Genomic DNA, 7,334 nt, shown 5'->3' on the forward strand with positions numbered 1-7,334 from the left:
TGATTCAACAATATATATATGATTTTTCTACAAATATGATTCCATTATTTTATGCAGTTACAACTTACATTTAATTTATATCAATTAAAATTCTATAATTGCACTTAATAAATTAAAATTACAAACGGATCCAAAAAATTACCAAAATTTCACATGAAATAATCTATGTTCTCTATTGCCTGGATAAAAAGTTTTGAAGTCAAACCCTAATTCGACCGTTACTTTGACTCTAAATCTTACTGATTCCATCTCAACGCTATGATTTTTCTTCTGGGATGCTTCGGTTTGTAAACATCGTACGTGATAAATTATGCGAAACCTTCTCAATTTTTTACCACAGCCTCCACGTATGATATCATCATGTCATGACAAATCTCATGATTTTCAGACTTTGTTTGCTTTTTTTATAATTTAAAAATCATTCGGTCACACGTTCGTGGTTGTGTTTCCTGAACAAGATGTTCGAAATTTCTTTTTATTTTTCGGGTAAGGCCTCACACTGGACTCAATAACATGAATATCATTTTTCTACTAATTTTATTCTATTATTTAAATCACTTGCATATCAATTTTGACTTATACCAAAAAATTCCTTGAAATACAATAAATTAATTAAATATAGCAAATTTATCCACAAATATACTAAATTTTAACATGGAATACCACATGTGGTACGTGGAGAGTAGAAAGGTCAGAAGTTAAACAAATGAAATTATTTGCGAGTGCCAAATAATTACACTTAGCAAACATATTTCTTTGCCGAGTGCTAGATAATTACACTCGGTAAACATATTTATTTACTGAGTGCATAATTTTGCCGGGTGTTTTTTTTTCTAGTTTGCCGAGTATTGCCTCGTTTGCCGAGTGCAATTATTTTTGCCGAGTGTTTTTTTCGCAGCACTCGGCAAATAGCTTATTTGCCGAGTGCCCAAAGAAATACACTCGGCAAACATCAAAACATTCGCAAAGTGCCGGTTTCGGGTAGTGCTTTTTCTAATTTCGATTCGACGGGCTAACCTTCAAGAAAATGCTACCCAGATCGGATCCGCAATATCATATATGTCCACAGTCCACAACACCTTTAGTTTACCTTGCTTTTGATCTGGGCTCTGGTGGACTTTCCTTGCTTGTTGGGCTAAGCACATATCGATCGACCGGTCGACGATGGATCTCTCTTCTGTGTTCTGTCCTCTCGGTGACATCTGAGACGTACGCTGCTATAGCCGCTAGCGCCCTGCAAAGCTACTAGCTAGCTATAGCATCTCAGTATATATAAAACCAGAAGGAGCGAATGAACCTAATAAGCTTATATTAGTATATATATTCAGGAGGGCAAGAAAGAATAGAAGAGAGGCCGCGCGCGTATATTAATAAGAATAAGAAAGAAAAGAGAGTTTCGGCCGGGGAACTGATCGATGACGACGGAGGAGGTCGCGGGGCTGGGGCACCTGCTGGTGTTCGCCTTCCTCTTCTGCTTCTCCGCCTTCATGGTGGCCCCCGTGATGACCGACGTCACCATGGCGGCGCTCTGCCCGGGACGCGACGAGTGCTCCCTCGCCATCTACCTCACTGGTCTCCAGCAAGCGGTAATTCATTAACCTCCCTACGACCCTACCTGTCTAGCTCATGGCGCCGAGATAGATCATCCCTGCTTCTTCATCCTTCCCTGCTAGCTAGCTTCCCCAATTCACTGCATCTGCATGCATGCTGGTTCGCTGCGTCCGCGAGCTGGGCGCGCAATCGTGCATGCATGCGTTTATTTTGATTTCGTTCGTTTTTAATAGTTTAATTAGTGCAGCTCAACCCTTGGACCGCCTCTACTACCTAAGCTTGCAATCGATAGCCGCTGCTGCCTGTCTTTTTTTTTGTTTTCTTTCTTTCTTTCTTTGTGTACCAGTCAGGATGCACGAGAAGTCTTTCACTCTTTCCGCAAGCCGATTGATTATAGCACGTACGGTACGGGGGTGGAGCTAGATCGTGGTTGCTTCTTCGTCTTCGTTCCACTTGAGTGTTCCCTGAGCTGAGAAAAAAGGCCTCAATGGATTTCCGTCCATGAACATGGAGATTTAGGAAGTGCGCAGTGGGGATCGACACCTGGCTGGCCCACTGATCAGCACGCATTTGCATGAAGTTTCTTAATTAATTCCACTGATGGGTAGTAGTAGCTGTCTAGCTCAGTGCCCTGAATTCGACACAAAGCGAGCGAACTAGCGAGATGCCGGTTTACAATTGGCAGAGAGTGCGCGCGTGAGGTAGACTAGACGTGACGTGAGAGGGCGTCAGCTCAGCTGGCTTCCTGGCTCCGATCCGTGCGTTTCCCCGGGTCCCCGGCGTGCTTTAGCTTTCAATGTCGCCGTCGCCGTCGCCCGTCGTCGCGATATGGTGATGGCGCTGTAACCGCCATGCCGGTCACTTTGAGCATGCAGCAGCCCATTATACTGTCCTTGTCGCCTCCGGTAACTTCCTTTAGAGCACTGCAGCACTGCGCGCACTTGAGAGGGAGATCGACCGGCGAAGTGGCCGCCGCGGTCGTGGTACGTCACGCGCGCGGCCGGCCGGCCGGCGATTTCCACCACGCACGCATTCCGGAGACTTTGCCGACGTCTCAAGTAAACAAACGCCGCACCGACCACCCTTCTTTCTTTACCATTTGTTCCTTCCCCCGGACCGGCCGCTCCCGGCTCCCGGCCTGATGTCAAAACTCAAAAGCAAAAGGCACACCGTAGTACGTCCCGAAGCTGGGCCACGTTTAGATTGCAAATATTTTCAACCCGATGAATAGTAGCACTTTCGTCTTATTTGGCAAATATTGTCCAATCGTGGATCAACTAGGCTCAAAAGATTCATCTCGTAATTTCCAACTAAACTGTGCAATTAGTTATTTTTTTTACCTACATTTAATGCTCCATGCAAGCGGCTAAAAATTAATGTGATGGAGAGAGAGTGAAAAAACTTGAAATTTGGAGGTGATCTAAACAAGGCCCAGGGAACAAAAGTCGTCGCCTAGTACTCTAGTACCCGACTGGCAGTAAATAAAGAATTTAAGCGTGAAAGGAGCAGTGCCCGGTCGGTCTCACGCAGCGGTGGTGAAAAGCTACTAGTACCAATGCCTGCCAAATCTACCGGAAAGGCGAGGCGAGACAGCGACGCATGCATCGGCCGGCCACCACGCCGCCCCAGTAACCCGTCTGTCCAGTTGCTCTCGGACTCAAAATCATGTCAGCCCGCCGTGAGACGCCGATCGAGGCGACAAGCGGGCGCGCGCGCAGGGCCCAGCGGAACAGCCCAACAGACTCGATCCGGCCGTTTCAATCTGTCGAATTCGAATTCTGAAACATGCGTGCTTGTTTCAGGTTACTGGCCTGGGCGCGCTGGTCCTGACGCCGGTGGTCGGCAACCTGTCCGACAGGTACGGCCGGAAGGCGCTGCTGGCGCTACCCGCGACGGCGTCCATCGTTCCTCTCGGTAATCAATCACCGAACCATTGCTGCGGACTGAAGGTCGTTGTTTAACATTACTCCTACGTACTTATTATATTCTGTTCTTGTTCCACCACATATATAATTAAGGCATCCTGGCGTACGGCCGGACCAAGGGCTACTTCTACGCGTACTACATACAGTAACCAAGACGCTTACGGCGATGGTCTCCGAAGGCACCATGATGTGCCTCTCGCTTGCCTACGTGGTACCACCATATTACTATCTCTGCCTCCCATCAATGCAAGCTGCCGTCTCACCAGCTGACAGACGATGCAAGTTTGTCTGGATCCATTCATGCACTGACGATGAGCCCTTCCGTGCTCACACCAGGCTGACAGGGTGCCGGAGACGCGGCGCGCGGCGGCCTTCGGCGTCTTGTCCGGCGTCTGCAGCGCCGGCTTCGTCGCCAGCACCGTGGCAGCCCGCTTCCTCCCCGCCTCATCCACGTTTCAGGTCGGAATATATATACGATGATGATGATGGTTTCTGCCTTTCTGGCATCCGATCCGATCCGGCAAACCAAGTAACCAGCAGCAGCGTCGTGCGTATATATGCTTGCGCTGCAGGTCTCGGCAGCGGCAGCCGTGGTGACGGCCGTCTACATGAAGGCCTTCCTCCAGGAGACGGACGGCGGAGCCTCCGTGTCCTTCTCCTGCGGCAGCAGCGGCAGCGACGAGGAGGCCTCCCGGCCGCTCTGCCTTCCCTCCTCCAGCACCAGCAGCGAGGAGGCGTCGCCGAGGCTTCCGCCACTTCGGAAGGCGCCGTCGCTGTCGGAGTCAGCGGCCATTCTTACCAGCAGGTGACGTCTGTTCAGCCTCCCATTCCATTTTCTGAATAAACCGACACCTGACAGGACTCTTGATCTTTTTTTTTTCCCCGCCCCCTTAACTAAAAGTTGTAATGGGCTGCATTGGGTCCCTGCAACCTGCATTGCAAAGCATATATGTAACTGTTGCCAAAAGCCCAAAACCCACTCTAGTTATAAACCTAAGCCTACACGATCAACATGCACTAGGTGAAACCCGTTCTTAACAACCCCCCGGGAGCTTTTTAGATGATGATGCACCCGATGAATGGCAGTGCACAAGTTTCTTTCAGAGAATGACACAAAGTCACAAAGTGAACTAACGTCTATCCTATTGCCTAATAATAAACCACAATAGATGGTTAGATAAGATTTTTTTCTCTCTGCATGTCATTGTATTAAATTAAATAAAAGATATATAGAAAAGTACGGTCACCAGAGCTTGCTGATTAAATAAGAATACAACTTCATATGTGTGTCCATCTCAATATTCCCTCCTGAATGCTCCAAAAAACTTTTCTAAAATGGAGAATGCTCCAAACAACTTTTGCAGCTCAACTTTCTCCAGGGCGGCCGTCGTCACATTTTTCCAAAGCCTTGGTGAGGCAGGCTTACTAAGTACACTACTGGTGCACCTCTTTTGCTCTGTTACAAAGCACACAGACATTACAGATGAAGAGTATGCAAATATCATGGAGCAATATCATCATTAGTGGAGCCCAAGATGAACACCTCGGGGGGGGGGGGGGGGGGGGGGGGGGGGGGTAATCAATAGAGATTTAGAACAAATGTCGAAAATTAGCGGTGAAATCACGTTTTTTCTACAGTAAATACAAAGGAAAATCACTCTCACAGGGGGGGCTGCTGCCCCCCTAGCCCCCCCCACCCCCCGTGGATCCGCCACTGAATATCATGACATAAATACTATGCAATTCTCCTGAAAGAATTCAGTGCATGAATTCATGAACTAAACTTATATTTAAATAATGCCAAATATTGCACTATCATATAGTCCCCTAAAAGAATGAAAATTGCACTTCCTAAGAAATCAAACAGTTACAATTTTATCAATGTCTGTATCTTTAAATAGGTATTATGAAAAATATATTACATGATTAAACTAATGATACTAATTACTATGCATCACAAATATTGATATTTTTTCATATATTTGGTTCATAATAAACTTAGAATTGTTTGACTCGTTGCAAAGCGAGATTTCCTTTCTTCTTATGACAGAGGAGTATAGTACATCTGACTGACGGGCGTTTTTGATTGTTGCTTCTAACTATTCTTCCCTTTGGGCTGCAAAATGCAGTACTTCCTGAAGGCAAAATTCCATTATAGTAAGAACCAGTATGCCAATTTGCTACTGATCAGTGGCATTACAGGAAGCTTCTCGCAGGTACAATTTTATCTTGAATGACTTTATGTGTGAGTGTGACCACTGAAGTGCTCAAATTTACTTAGCTGCGTCTAAAGCCGTTTAAGAATTGTGATGATGCAGCTAACTGTGATGCCACTCCTAGTGCCAAAGCTAGGTGAACAGAAGCTACTTGTCATAGCACTTATAGCGAGCTGCGGGCAGGTAAGGATGCTGCTTTGTTGGATGTACTGCATATTTGTCTCTGGTTAATTCAGCAATAACTATTTGATTTGCTCCGTCTTGGATGTGCAGGCATTCCTATACAGCATCGCATGGTCGTTCTGGGTATGCAAGTGATCTAGTGGCAGTATTTTTTTTCTATGAGATTTTGATTGGCATTAATTGTTTGTTCTAAGTTTCACGTTGTGCATGTTTTTTAAAGGTCCCTTATCTTGCCGCAAGCAGTGTGATATTAAGCATGTTGGTCACACCTTGTGTAAGTAATTTTTGTTATAATGACGCTCTCTAGTCTTGTTTCTGGTTCATTACGACATCTGAACATAACTTTTTTTATTGACTATTTTTCAACAGATAAGAAGCATCGTATCAAAGAAAGCAGGACCTTTTGAGCAGGTAAAAAACATGGGTGAATCACAAGCAACTGATAGTTTCCGTCAATTCCAGTATATGTGAACGCAAATGAAGTTTCTTCACAAATGAAATGGCAAACTTCTTATATATGTTCTACCACCATGACTCCTTTTGCATTATTTAATTTGCAATCAAGGGAATGGTCCAAGGGTGCATCACTGGAATAAGCTCAACTGCAAGTGTCATATCTCCTCTAATTTTTACTCCTCTCACAGGTATATATATGCATGATTGACATTGTCTTAACTTATTAGCACATCTAAACTAAGAACAAGTTAAGCTCTTCAGATTTTGTTTTCCATCCTAATTTGTCCATTTGGCTTCACAGCCTGGTGTCTATCAGAAGCTACGCCTTACTACTTCAAAGGTTTCAGCCTTGCCTGTGCTGGATTTGCAACGGTAGGTTCCAGCTGAATATGTTCATTGCTACAATAAAGCTGTTTCGTTCTTTGATATCATCTTCTTGCAGCTGGTAGCGTTTGCAACGAGCATAAGTATGAGGCCAGCGGAAGTGCAGCCAGATAGGAAATAGATGAGCTATTGACCTCTGTATTATGGGTAAAAGAAGGTAGACACATGCCTGTAAATAGTCTTTACATCCTACACTTAGTCTTCTACTACCATTTACTATTCAATGTCAAATGGAGTAGTATTAGTATTGTATAACTTCCTTGCTGGGCCACATTATTAGTTGATCAACACTGCACAGCGGCCAGCGGGAAGAATTGTAAATATCAGAAACCCTTCATATGTTTGAGTACATTCATACTTGAAACAGACCTGCTAATTCTTTGCCTTGTAGGGAACGTACGTAAGGCTGAAATAACTAAGCAATGTTGTTACTAATTGCGCTGAGCAATTCAACTTTTTCAGTCCTGATTCTAATGTGTCTCGAACAATCAGTAGACAAAATATAGCAGTTTTTTAGAAAACAGAAAGGCTTTCTAGCTCATGTGCTTTCCACAGAATACTGTGTCCTGTTCCACATGATGTAATGCTCTGTCATAAACCATGTGTCCTGACGCATGAC

General features: G+C 45.0%; 1 pseudogene; it reads left to right on the forward strand.

Annotated features, from left to right (window-relative positions):
• The first annotated feature begins 1,332 nt into the window (after positions 1 to 1,332).
• On the forward strand, positions 1,333 to 7,120 carry LOC136539390 (uncharacterized; annotated as a pseudogene).
• The last annotated feature ends 214 nt before the right edge of the window (positions 7,121 to 7,334 follow it).

Source organism: Miscanthus floridulus, chromosome 2, assembly GCF_019320115.1.
Source record: "Miscanthus floridulus cultivar M001 chromosome 2, ASM1932011v1, whole genome shotgun sequence".
Taxonomy (NCBI): Eukaryota; Viridiplantae; Streptophyta; class Magnoliopsida; order Poales; family Poaceae; genus Miscanthus; species Miscanthus floridulus.